This window comes from Sciurus carolinensis, chromosome 12 (assembly GCF_902686445.1).
Source record: "Sciurus carolinensis chromosome 12, mSciCar1.2, whole genome shotgun sequence".
Lineage (NCBI taxonomy): Eukaryota > Metazoa > Chordata > Mammalia > Rodentia > Sciuridae > Sciurus > Sciurus carolinensis.
Window position 1 is genome coordinate 39,864,090 of NC_062224.1, and position 13,840 is coordinate 39,877,929.

Sequence of the window (13,840 nt, forward strand, 5' to 3'; positions counted from 1 at the left end):
CTACATGGACAGACTTAATCAATGTTTTCTATTATGATTATTTAGCCCTATGTAACAGAAATAAAGAAATCTCTACTAAGCACAGAGTTTATATCAATGAAAAGGTATTTTGTAAAAATCAGATATTAGCTTAATTACATCTTATGGGGGCATCTGTAACACTTTAAGAATTAAACGATGTGTTTATATTCCTGATAACTCTGGCAATGTTAAAGATTTACATTCCCCAAAAGAGGCCACATCCTCACTGGCCTTGTTATGGGAACAACTTCTTAGATCTTGCAGCTCCTGGTGAGAGATTACTGGTTTCTATCATCATCATGATATTCATTGACATTTTCCAGATGCTGCAATATTTAGTTTGTATTAATCACATTCTAGTACTCATGCCTTTTTGTTTCTCTCATAGAAACACCAATCCCACAGATAACTTTACAACCTGTACTTTCTGAACCAGACTTCTTCCATGGACCTCTTGACTGACACAAAGAATTCTTAAAAGGGAAACCCAAACTGCTTGCCCCACATTGTCCCTTCTCATTTGAAGCACTCAGTGATGTCATTATCCATTTTTTCTCTAACACTGGTTAGAGTTGCATTCTCAGAGAAGGGACTGAGGCCAGGGGACAACAAGGACAGTCAGTGTTGGTAATAAATAATCAGGTCCAATTATGGAGATGGGGGTTGATTCAAGAGGAAAGGAAATAAAATGTTGATATCTCCAAAGTCCTTTCCCTTTCTCTTCCAACCTACTGCCAAGGTGAATTATGTCTAGGGAGCTGTTCCTACACAGAGTTGTAGGAATTGTTAATTAATGCCTCCTGGATTGCTCCAGTCCTGTGTGGATCACTCCACATTCTGGTCCATCTTATGATCACTAGTCATGTTTGCAGGATGGAGGAAGAAAGGTCATGAGAACAAAGGAAATCTGAAATGTATAAAAGGGGCAAACACTCCTACATCTTTGGATACTCAGTTCTGGACCCTCTTCTCTATAGAGAAGTCTATCTTTGTTCTGTGCTTTAAATAAAACTTGCATTCTACCCTTGCATCAGCATTTTGTGGGTGTTAAAACTTCACATATGGGGAAACAGAACACAACTCTGATTGAGTCTTACCACTGGCATCAGAGTTCTCCTTCTGATCTGAAACTTCATGAGCCCTGGCCATACTGTCCACAGACCTAGCAGTATCCTGGTCTTCTGAGTCTGCCCCACTCATTTAGCTCTTACTGCAACAATATAAAACATCTCTTGCTTACATCTCTAAGTTTTTCAAAATTTCTCCCACAAATGCCTAAAAACTTCAAAAAAATTCCAAACCACAGTGTCAGGTTAGTCACAATGACCTCACTAAATAGCAATTTCTGTGTGGGTCAGCTTTTTTCCACTGCTGCTACCAGTAGACCTGACAAGATAAATTTTACAGAATGAAAAGTTTATTTTGGGCTCTTGGTTTCAGAGATATGCTGACAGATGACTGACTTCATTGCTCTGAACCTAGAATGAAGCAGAACTTCACTGAAGAAAATTATGGCAGGGAAAAGCAGCTCCAACATGACAATCAGGAAGCAGAGATAGAGAGAATGCCATGCCACAAAGATAAAATTTAAGCCCAAAAGGCAAGCCCCAATAAACTATATCTGCCAGACAAACACTATCTTCCTAGGGTTCCCATCTAGTTCATCCCTTCAACTGGATTAACATACTGATTAGATTAGGGCTTGCATTATCCACCAATTTCACCTTTGAATTTTCTTGCATTGTCTAACACAAGACATTTGGGGGTTACCTCATGTTTATACTACAGCAATCTAGATGTGGTTCTATAGTTTCTATAGTTTTTTGGTGTTGATTCTAATTTTATTCCTTTGTTACCTGATAAGATGCAAAAAACTGTATATTTTTATTCATGTTTGCTAAGATTTTGAAGAAGGTTCCATAAACCACTGAGAAGAAAGTGCATTCAGCTCTTGTTGGATGTAAAATTGTATAGATGTCTGTAATTTCCATTGGATTTATGATATTTTTCAGGTCCAAAGAGTTTTTCCTGAGTTTATTACAGAATTGTACTGTTATTCATAATTTATAATTTGAAATGCTTTTAATCTGTAATACTAGATCTTATCTAGTTTTGTTTTTCTAAATCAAATAAAAGTGCTTATTATGAAATTAAGCCAATGTTACAATTCAAGGGAGATAACCAGTCAGAAAAATGCTTTGAATTTAGATGACTGATTCATCACATTTTTGGTCAGTTACATCTACCTTAATTCTTCATCTTTGTTTTCTAAAATTGAGTTTGTTTATTCAAACAAAGTAAAAGACTTGCATGAATTTACATGTGTACATTCTATATTCTTACTTTAAACTGTAGCCTTGGTATCTATAGCATCATATAACAAGGGGCTTGTTAGAAATAGCAAATCTGGATCTTTACCTCAGGTATGCTAAATTAGAACCTACTTTTAACAAGATTCCCAGATTATGTATATACACATTAATTTTTGATAATTACTGTTACATATAATTATCATTTTTTCTGAATAACATTTTTTTTTCTTTGCATTACTAAGTATGAAACCCAGGGCCTAGCATGTGCTGCACAAAGGCTCTACCACCAAGCTACTTTCCTAGCCCTTATTATTTTATTCTGAGACAGGATATCACTATGTTTTTCAGACTAGTCTTAAACTTGCAATCCTTATAACTCAGCTTCCTGAGTAATATGAATTTTTTGCCACCATGCCAGGCAAAATTTTAACATGGGTACTCTTGTCACAAGACAAAATTACCACAAATTTAGTTTAAATACAAAATTGGCTTTGATATGTGATTCTAGAATCAGGCAGAATCTCATGTCACAAAAAAGACTGAATGTTCCAATGTATGAGCCAAGAATATTGGTTTTCTTGATAGAAAACAGTTTAATAAAGCAAAAGCAGGAAAAAAAGTGGACAGGTCTTTTCAAAGTTATTTTTCTTATAGGGATAAAGCAGAGAAGATTTCCTCATTATTCTGAGAAGGTATACTTGAAGTTATATGTTTTAAACTGGTCCAGTCTGATTAGCAATCTTAATTTTACTTGCAATCTTTTATTTCCTCTTGCCACATAAAATAACATATTAGAATATTCTGAGGATTTGGACATGTTCATCTTTATGGGGAGGACATTATTTTATCTACTATAGTCCCTATTATGGAAAAGTAGTTAAGGTCAATGTAAACAATATAAATAAATCTAAAAAGATATATGGTTATCATTAATTTTAGAGTTATTCAGTATTTAATTCAATTAATGAATATTAACTTTTTAACATTGTTTCCAATATATATGAAAAAGACACTTACTTCCTAATATCTTGGGATGTAAAGAACAACTAATATACAAATATTTTAGACCTGAGTTTCTCAAACTGAACTATCATTAAACCACCTGGGTTCATATTAAAAATACAGATTTTGAGACGTTTTCAAAATGGTGGAATAGAGAAGGTCACTTTCTCCTGAGATTGACCTGAAACCCACAGTGCACAATATAGATAAATGACCAAGAAAAAATCAAATGTGCAGATATGTTTACATAAAGGAAAACTGGTCATGGAAACCCACCCAACTATCCCCCACCTCTCCAGTTCAACTCCATGCAGAACTGGTTGGGAGAGATGCCTCTGGCCAGGAATTCAAAGGATGAGGGCAGGACAGATTTAGTTTGGGGACTGAACCTAAGTCCAGGAAACATGGGATCTGCATGTGATGGAGTGGACTAAGAAATGGCTCCTGCACCACACAAATGGAACCCAGGGGAGATCCCTGGGGTGTGGTCTTTCAGTGTTGACCAGCAATGACTTGGCCCTGGAGGTGCTCTGATTTAAAATCTTCAGATTGATTGTCATTCAACAAAGAACCTGGAACATACCTAGGCCTAAATCCTTCCTGCTGGAATTCCACCTGCAGGATCACCACTCTCTCTCTAGCAACACTACTCTGAGGGTGGACCAAGAATCACACTCTAGACAAACTCCAAGTGAAACAATTCTTGAAATTTTCATTGAGATCTTTTTTTTTTTGTTTTCTTTTCTACTATTCTCTGTTTAATTGTGATCTTAATGGTTCATGGGCATCTATATATATTCATACTTATCTTTATTTCTCATTTCTAGCATTTTCAATGCCAGTTATTCTTAACTGTTCAGTTTCTTAAGACTAGGATGTTTGTTTAGTGTATTTCAGTTTTGTTTTGCATTCTTTAATTTTAATTGTTTTATTTTTAAAATTTTTACTTTTTATTTTGTTTCTTTTGTTGTTACCCTTGATTCTCTTCCTCTCTTTTCTTCTGATAAGGTCCAATCTCTATTGTTCTCTCTTTCACTTTCCTTTAACTTTTTACATCTATTTTCTCTCTTCCTCCCTCATAATCATCACATCCTACCTCATTTCTGTTCTCCCCCTGTACACCATTTGAAATTGTAAACTTACTGTTTTTATTGTAGGCAATAAGTGATCATATCATTTGTTTATCGTGACAATGTTATAGATGTCATAGCAGGAATAATTTGGTTCAATTCTTTATGTTATTTGTATTGATTATTGTTATTTTTTGTCTCCCCTTAAATGGTGAGGTACTGGAAACATTCAGACACACTATAAGCCCACAGGAAAGAATATCTACTGCCTCAGATCCATAGTGATAGTTAGGTAGACACAGAAACAACATTAAAAATCAGGAAACAAATTACCCTAAACAAACCAATATATTTCAATAACAGAATCCTTGACACCACAGTGGAAGAAATGTCAGAGAAAGAATTTAGTATGTGAATAGTTAAACTGATTTGCAAGGTAAAATATGATGTAATGAGTGAAATCAGAGAGAAAATACAGGAAGCAAAAATCACTTCAATAAAGAGACATAGATTCTGAAAAAACTCAAGTTGAAATTTGCAAAATAAATGCATCAATATATCAAATTAAAATTTCAATGTAAAGCATCACCAATAGACTAGACCACTTGGAAGATGGAGTTTCAGACAATGAAGACAAAATATATAATCTTGAAAATAAGATTGACCATGAAAAAAGATGTTAAGAGACCATGAACAAAACTTCCAAGTAATATGGTGTAACTTGAAAGGACCAAATTTAAGATTTTTTGGGATAGCTGAAAACTCAGAAATACAAACCAAAGGAATGCACAAACTTTCCAATGAAATAATATCCAAAAATATTCCAAACATAAAATACGAAATGGAAAATCAAATGCAGGGTACCAAATATACAGAATTATAATAGTCCCACACCAAGGCACATTATTGTGAAAATGTCCAACATACATAATAAGCACAGAATTTTAAAGGTTTCCAGGGAAAATTACACTAGAATGAAATTAGAAATCAGCAATAAAATTAAAAATAAAAGCTACTATAACACAAGGAAACTAAATAATATACTCTTGAATGGCCAATGGATAGTAGAAGAAATCAGTGGTGAAATTAAAAAAAAAAACTCAGATATAAATTATAATAGTTATACAACATATAAAAATTTCTGGGACACTATGAAGGCAGTTCTAAGAGAAAAGTTCATTGCATTACTTCATTCATTAAAAGAACAGAAGGTCAACAATTACCTACCATTACATCTCAGATACCTAGAAAGTGAAAAACAAATCAACACCAAAAGCAGTAGAAGCCAGGAAATAATTAAAATCACTGATGAAATCAATTAAATTGAAACAATCAAAAACTGGATTAAACAAAAAGTTGGTCATTTGAAAAAAATCAATATAATTGATAAAGCCTTAGCCAAGCTAAACCCAAGGCCAATATAATTCTAAACAGAAAAACTGAAAGAATTCCCTTTAAAAACTGGAACAAGACAAGGACACCCTCTTTCACCACTTTTATTCAACATTGTCCTTGAAACTTTGGTCATAGCAATCAGACAGAAGAAAGAAATTAAATGTATATGAATAGGTAAAGAAGAACTCAAACTATTACTATTTGCTGATGATATGATTCTATATTTAGAAGATAAAAAAATCCACCAAAAAACTTCTAGAACTAATTAATTCAGCAAAGTAGCAGAATAGAAAATCAATACCCATAAATCAAACACATCCTATACAACAGTAATGAATTCACTGAAAGAAAAACAAAGAAAACTACCCCATTCACAATCACCTCAAAAAAATAAAATACTTGGGATTAAATCTAACACAAGAGGTAAAGGACCTCTACAATGAAAACCACAGAACACTAAAAAAAAAAAAAAAAAAAAAAAAAAAAAATTGAAGAAGACCTTAGAACATGGAAAAACCTCCCATGATCTTGGATAGGCAGAATTAATATTGTCAAAAAGGTCATACTACCAAAAGTGTTATACAAATTTAATGCAATTATTATTTAAATCCCAAAGATATTCTTCATAGAACTAGAAAAAACAATTCATGAAATTCATTTGGAAACATAAGAGATCCTTAGTAACATAAGCAATCCTTAGTAAGAAAAGTGAAGCAGGAGGCATCACAAGATCAGACCTGAAACTATACTACAAAGCTGTAGTAACAAAAACAGCATGGTATTAGCACCAAAAGAGACACATTGACCAATGGTACAGAATAGAAGACAGAGACAAGCCCACATAAATACAGTTATCTCATACTAGACAAAGGTGCCAAAAACATTCACTGGAGAGAAAAAAAAAGATATCCTATCAAACAAGTGGTGCTGGGAAAAATGGAAAGTCAGATGTGATCAAATGAAATTAAATCTCTATCTCTCACCCTGCATGAAACTCAACTCAAAGTGGATCAAAATACAACCATAGAAATGAAAATTGTACTCAATTTGTGTACAATGAATCAAAATGCATACTGCAAAATGAAAAAAAAAAAAAAAAGAAAGAAAAAAGGACAGGCTCAAGCAGAGACTGTGCCTAATAGAAGAAAAAGCCAAAATCTTTACCATGTGAGCCTAGGATCTGACTTCCTCAACAAGACCCACTAAAGCACAAGAACTTAAATCAAGAATCAATAAATGGGATGGACTCTACCTAAAAAGTTTCTTTTAAGCAAAAGTCACAATCAATAATATAAAGAGCGAGCCTATAGATTGGGAAAAAATCTTTACCACATGCACCTCAGATAAAGCATTAATCTTTAGGATATATAAAGAACTCAAAAACTTAACACCAAAAAGACAAATAACCCAATTAATAAATGTTCTCGGGAATTGAACAGACTTTTCACAGAAGATATACAACTGATCAAAAAATGCATGAAAAAAATTCAACTTCTCTAGCAATTAAAGAAATGCAAATCAAAACTACCCTAAGATTCTATCTCACCCCGATTAGAATGGCGATTATCAAGAATACAAGCAACAATAGGTGTTGGCAAGGATGTGGGGAAAAAGGTACACTCATACATTGCTGGTGGGGTTGCAAATTAGTGCAGCCACTCTGGAAAGCAGTGTGGAGATTCCTCAGAAAGCTTGGAATGGAACCACCATTTGACCCAGCTATCCCACTCCTCGGCCTATACCCAAAGGACTTAAAATCAGCATACTACAAAGCCTCAGCCACATCAATGTTCATAGCTGCTCAATTCACAATAACCAGAGTGTGGAACCAACCTAGATGTCCTTCAATTGATGAATGAATAAAGAAACTGTGGTATATTTATACAATGGAATATTACTCAGCCATAAAAAATAACAAAATTATGGCATTTGCAGGCAAATGGATGAAATTGGAGAATATCATGCTAAGTGAGATAAGCCAATCTCAAAAAAACCAAGGAAGAATGATCTCACTGATAAGCGGATGATGACACATAATGGGGGGGAAGGGGGCAAGAATGGAGGAAGGAGGGACTGTATAGAGGGAAAAGAGGGGTGGGAGGGGTGGGAGGGGTGGGGGGAAGGGAAAAAGTAACAGAATGAATCAAACATTACCCTATGTAAATATATGATTACACAAATGGTATGCCTTTACTCCATGTACAAACAGAGAAACAAGATGTATTCCATTTGTTTACAATAAAAATAAATTTTAAAAAATTCATGGTAAAAATTATTTGATACAGTCAAAAAATCTATTTTTTATTATATAATTATTTATTAACCAGAAAATAAATAGGAGGCATTTTGGTTGGGATAAGAAGTAATGAATAAAAGAGAGAACTGTCACCATCAAAGGTTCTCCCTCTGGTGACTTAACCCTAGATTAGCCTACAGTGTTCACTTTCTTTTACAGGAATATTCTATAAATTGTATGTTCTGATTCAGCCATTTTTATATCTTGCTTTAGTGACTGGTATGTTTCATGTGGTGAATAAAAGGCATACACATTGAAGTGCTGTATCTGACACTTATTAAATAACATGGTCAGAAACAAAAAATACCTAAACTTACACCTTGCACAATTCCTCACTTTTAATGACATACCACATCACAGTGTTGTAAGGTGCTATGATTTGTATATGAGGTGTTTCTTAAAAGGTCATGTGTGTGAGACAATGCAAGAAAGCTTAGAGGTGAAATGACTGGATTAGGAGAGCCTTAACCCAGTCAGTAAATTAATTCCCTGATTCAAATTATCCGAGTGGTAACTGAAGGCAGGAAGGGTATGATTCTTGCCTTCCTGGTTCAATGTTTTGAGCTTCTTTCATCCACCACATTCATCCACCCAATGTTCAACCTTAGCTCAAGCCTTTTCATGGAGTCAGCTGCCTATGGACTGAGACCTCTGAAACCTGAGCCCCCAAATCAATTTTTGTTCCTTAAAATTGTTCTTGTCAAGTCTTTTGGTCTCAGTGGTGAAAAAGGTGACTGAAACAAAAATTGTGACTGAGAAGTGGAGTTGTTGCTATAACTAAATTAACCATGTAGTTAGAAACTTTGGGGCTTTTTGAAATTTGTGGGAAGAATTTTGGAAAGTTTCATGATACAAGCTTTAGACTGCTGTAAATGGAACTTTTGGTGGGAACTCAGAAGACCAGAATGCCAATAGGACTGTGCACAGGCACAGGAAAGGCAAGACAGGGCTAATAAGGTTTCAGAGGAGAGGAGGACTCTGTTAGAAAGTGGATAAGAAACCTTTCACATTATATCTGTTTAAGAAGTTGTCTGTATTTTGCCTAAATCCTGAGATTTTTCTGTGAAACTGATTTCAAAAGTGATGGAACTTTAACCCTTGTGGAAGTAATTTCTAGACATAGTATTGAGGCAGTGTAATGAAGATTGCTGGAGGATTTTAGACAAGAGTTTTGTGATATTCAGGAGCAGAAAGAAGAGGAAAAAAAATTTTTAATGTGGATTTGAAAAGTAGAAGTACAACTGGGGCTAAGGGAGTTGCAGTTGTAAAAGCCATTACTGCCACTAAAGAAATTCTAAAGACATTACCCAAAGAAAATAAGAAAGATGGCTTGAGGACATCTCAGAAATTGACAGTTATTCAAGCCCATATTTTTCATAACTGCAAGTTAATTTCAGGTTCCAATCTCAGCCTCAAGGGAGTAAAAATGAAACTTCCTTTGAAAAGAGACCAGAGGGTACCCTGCTTGCACACTGGTACCTATGAAGTTGTTTCACCATTTTCAGCCACCTAGGGTCTCAGAAGTATGGTCTCCATTGCCTTCTCCCTCATTCCCTCTCCCCAGGTCATGCTATTTTGAGATTTTTCATTTTCCATAGCCAACATTTTAGATTCTGGAAGGAAGAAAGGAATTAAATGTTGAGGTCTCTAGCTGCTTCCTGCTGGGAGGAAATGATGTGGGGAGAGGGGTTCCTTTCAGAGTCCTGGAAGTGTATATGGGGGTCATACAGAGGGGGACATATGGGGGAAGTTATGAAGCCATTGTGAGTTATGTTAATTCTATTTATGTTGCTCCAGAAGATCAGGCAGTGAGTGGCAAGAGGAAAGATGTCCTGAGGTGTTTCCCAGCAGTTGTGGTGGAGCTGATCACTATTAAGAAACTAAAATCACAATAGGGAAAAGAAAAACATTATAACAATATGCAAAAGTTAATTTGTCTGTTAGGTTAGGGTAAACAATTGTAGCACGTACAATGAAGACCAATTAATTTACTAGTGTTAGGGGAACAGTTTTAGAATGAATGATGAAGACTAATTAGTTAGTGCTAGAAAAATGATGGTGGAATGTAATATAACTGAGCACTTATTATTCTTAATTAAGGCCTAATCAGATTTGGGATGTTCTTTCCATTATTTGAAAGATCTGGTTCCTTCGGAGCATAGCAAGCATGTTAATCTTGGAGCTATATTTTCCTGGCGGTTTAATTATTTCCATCTTTCTTGACACATTACACATTTCTTCATTTTCAAAAGTAGGTGTTTGGGCATTAACCATGACCAGGACCTGAGATTCTAATTTTAACACATCCAAAGAAGCATTATGGAAAAGATCAAGTCACATTAGATGATTGTATACCCTTTGACATTGAATCTCAGTGTCACTAGATTACTAGTGACATATAAGTAAGTAATATTATAATGGCAGTAAAGTCTTTGAATTCACCATAAATCTTGTATTCTCTCCCTTAGCCACACAACAGAAAGATTTCATGGATTAGATGTAACACATTTGGTCCATCATAACAATTTATGTTCCTGTGATCACGGTGAGAGCACAGCAGTCTGTTTAATGAAGAGTTAATATTAACTTCCTGACGGGCAGGGATGCCTCTTTCCATGAGTAAAGTAAGTCTGACCTTTTTATCCTGTTCTTCAGAGACATGATGAACCCAGGTTTGAGGCTTGATACGGAAACAATATGAGTTATTGAAAGAAATGCAAAGTGGAAGTCAGGAGGACAACCCTGAGTAGTTAAACAAAAGTTGTTGGGTGGACCCAATATTTAACAAAAGATCAGGCAAAAAATGGTGGAATTAAGATAGATTGAAGGGGGAATATCAAATCATGTTACTGGGTGAGCAATAGCAGGCTGTGGAATATGGGTCCAATAAATCTCTGTGTAATGCCCATAGTTGTGTATATTACAAGAATCAGCATGATAAATCTGTTAACAGAAATAGTAAATTGATATATTTTCCCTATTCCAGGTGGTCCTGGAGCCATTTAACCTTGTATTTTACTACCCCCAATTGATTTAATAGACATAGCATTTTCCCCCAATTGGTTTTGCAGAACAACAGGTCCCAGAGAGTCCAACTGATTTCACAAAGTCTGTATCAAATCAGTGACCCATTGGATATCTACAATAACCTATGCTGGCTATTTTTATAGTGAATAGAGGTTCCTAATTCCACTGGTCCTGTGTTAATTCCATTGGATGTTTCAGCCCTATGAGTACGGGGATAGTAGGACTCTCCCTTATCTGGTGTGTACTGTTATTGGAATGGGTAGACTTTGGTTGTGGGTTAAATGTCAGTTTGAGGAGTAAGAAATTTTAAGTTACAGAGGCTAGTTTAATTCTGGTAGTCAGGGGTACATATAAGTCCTGCAAAGGACAAGCCTCAGAAGTTTGGGGGCAATGGGTTATGGGACTGACACAAGTGTACATCTTGAGCTCTATTTAAAAGAACTATTGTTTTTCTTCTAAAATGGCCAGGTATGACTGTATTTGGTTATAAATTATTTTGGTAGGTGTTCAAGACCAGGCTTGTTCCTATCTGCTATTAAAAGTCAACTGAGTTCCCATAAGGGTTATGCTTGGGGAACTTGAGAGCAGTTTCTTAACTCTTTTAGTTCCATCTGCTTGCTAAGATGGATTAGGGTCTCCATGATGAGGTGGCTTCCCCTGGAAACATCAGAGATATCTCCCTTCTCCAATAATCCCCCTGTATGCAGCAGGTGCACTGATTGTTGGGAATCAATCTAACAAAAGAGGTGAAAGACCTCTACAATGAAAACTACAGAACACTAAAGAAAGAAATTGAAGAAAACCTTAGAAGATAGACAGATCTCCCATGTTGTTGGGTAGGCAGAATTAATATAATCAAAATGGTCATTCTACCAAAGGTACCATACAGATTCAATGCAATTTCAATTAAAATCCCAATGACATTCCTCATAGAAATAGAGAAAGCAATCATTATCTTCATCTGAAATAATAAGAGACCTTGAATAGCTAAAATAATCCTGAGCAGAAAAAAATGAAGCAGGAGGTATCATAATAGCAGACCTTAAACTATACTACAGAGCAATAGTAACAAAAATGGCATGGTATTGGCAACAAAATAGACAGGGAGGCCAATGGTACAGGATAGAAAACAGAGAGGAACCCACATAAATACACTCACCTCATATGAGACAAAGGAGCTAAAAACATACAATGAAGAAATGATAGCCTGTTTAACACATGGTGCTGGGATTACTGGAAATCCATACACAGTAAAATGAAATTAAACTTCTATCTCTCACCCTGCACAAAATTCAAAACAAAATGGATCAAGGATCTAGAAATTAGACAAGAGACCCTGCACCAAATAGAAGACAAAATAGACCCAAATCTTCATCATGTGGCTTAGGATTTGACTTCTTAAACAAGACTCCCAAAGCACAAGAAATCAAAGCAAGAATCTATAAATGGGATGGACTCAAACCAAAAATATTTTTCTCAGCAAAGAAAATAATCAATAATGTGAAAACAGAGTCCACAGAGTGGGAGAAAATCTTTTCCACACACACTTCAAATAGAGCACTTATCTCCAAAATGTATAAAGAACTTAAAAAACTTTACACCAAAAATATGAAGAACCCAATCAATAAATGGGCCAAGGAACTGGACAAACATTTAACACAAGAAGACATACAGGTGATTAATAAATACATGAAAAAGTGTTCAACATCTCTAGTAATTAGAGAAATGCAAATTAAAACAACTCTAAGATTTCATCTTACTCCAATTAGAATGGCTATTATCCAGAACACAAACAATGATAGATGTTGATGTGGATGTGTGGAAAAAGGCACACTTGGACATTGCTGGTGGAGTTGCAAATTGATTCAATCACCCTGGAAAGCAGTGTAGAGAATCCTCAGAAAACTTGGAATGGATCTACCTTTTGACCCAGTTATCCCACTCCTTTGTTTATACCCAAAGGACTTAAAATTAGCATACTACAGAAACGCAGCCACATCAATGTTTATAGCAGCTCAATTCACAATAGATAGATTGTGGAACCAATCTGGATGCCCTTCAACAGATGAATGGATAAAGAAACAGTGGTATATGTACACAATGGAGTATTATTCAGCTATAAAGAAGAAAAATATTATGGCATTTGGAAATAAATGAATGGAATTGGAGAATATCATGCTAAGTGAAATAAGCCAATCCCCCAAAACCAAAGGCCAATTGTTTTCCCTGATAAGTGGATGATGATATATAATGGGGGTGGTGGGGTGGGGAGTGAGAGAAGAATGGAGGAACTTTAGATTATGTAGAAGGAAATGAGAGGTAGGGGGGCATGAAAAATGGTAGAATGAGACAGACATCATTACCCTATGTACAAGTATGATTACATGAATGATATGAATCTACATTGCATACAACCATGGAAACAATCTAATGTACCCCATATGTGTACAATGAATCAAAAAGCAATCTAAAAAAAAATAATAAATAATTTAAAAAATAAGAAATTTCCAAATTTAGGCAAATTATTACATTTTAATAAGAAGAAATACTTTATCTTATTTATAGTACTCCAATTGAAAAACAGTTGAAACTTTTGAACACTTTGTACATAGAATCATGAAAACACAAATAATTTTTAAGTTAAAAATCCCGTGGAATTCAAGGAGTTAAGAGTACTTGATGTTATATTTAAAAGTTAGAATTTTAACTTGGTGAAT